The sequence below is a fragment of the Somniosus microcephalus genome, unplaced genomic scaffold, assembly GCF_052327205.1.
Source record: "Somniosus microcephalus isolate GS21.2 unplaced genomic scaffold, FLI_Smic_1.0 unresolved_chr5, whole genome shotgun sequence".
In the NCBI taxonomy this organism is placed as follows: domain Eukaryota; kingdom Metazoa; phylum Chordata; class Chondrichthyes; order Squaliformes; family Somniosidae; genus Somniosus; species Somniosus microcephalus.
In genome coordinates this window covers 733,327-734,091 of record NW_028225183.1, presented here as the reverse complement: position 1 = coordinate 734,091, position 765 = coordinate 733,327, and positions in this window count along the sequence as shown.

Here is a 765-nt window from a genome sequence, read left to right as displayed (position 1 = left end):
GTGAAATCAGCCAGGGTTCCTGCTCCTGATCACAGTCCAGTGACCCCTGGGTTAGAGAGAGAGGGGAAATCAGCCAGGGTACCTGCTCCTGATCACTGCCCAATGACCACTGGCTTAGAGAGAGGGGGAATCAGCCAGGGTTCCTGCTCCTGATCGCTGTCCAGTGACCCCTGGGTTAGAGAGAGGGGAAATCAGCCAGGGTTCCTGCTCCTGATCACTGTCCAGTGACCCCTGGGTTAGAGAGAGGGAAATCAGCCAGGGTTCCTGCTCCTGATCACTGCCCAGTGACCCCTGGGTTAGAGAGAGAGGTGAAATCAGCCAGGGTTCCTGCTCCTGATCACTGCCCAGTGACCCCTGGGTTAGAGAGAGGGGAAATCAGCCAGGGTTCCTGCTCCTGATCACTGTCCAGTGACCCCTGGGTTAGAGAGAGAGGGAAATCAGCCAGGGTTCCTCCTCCTGATCACAGTCCAGTGACCCCTGGGTTAGAGAGAGGGGAAATCAGACAGGGTTCCTGCTCCTGATCACAGTCCAGTGACCCCTGGGTTAGAGAGAGGGGAAATCAGCCAGGGTTCATGCTCCTGATCACTATCCACTGACCCCTGGGTTAGAGAGAGGGGAAATCAGCCAGGATTCCTGCTCCTGATCACTGCCCAGTGACCCCTGGGTTAGAGAGAGAGGGAAATCAGCCAGGATTCATGCTCCTGATCACTGTCCAGTGACCCCTGGGTTAGAGAGAGGGGAAATCAGCCTGGGTTCCTGCTCCTG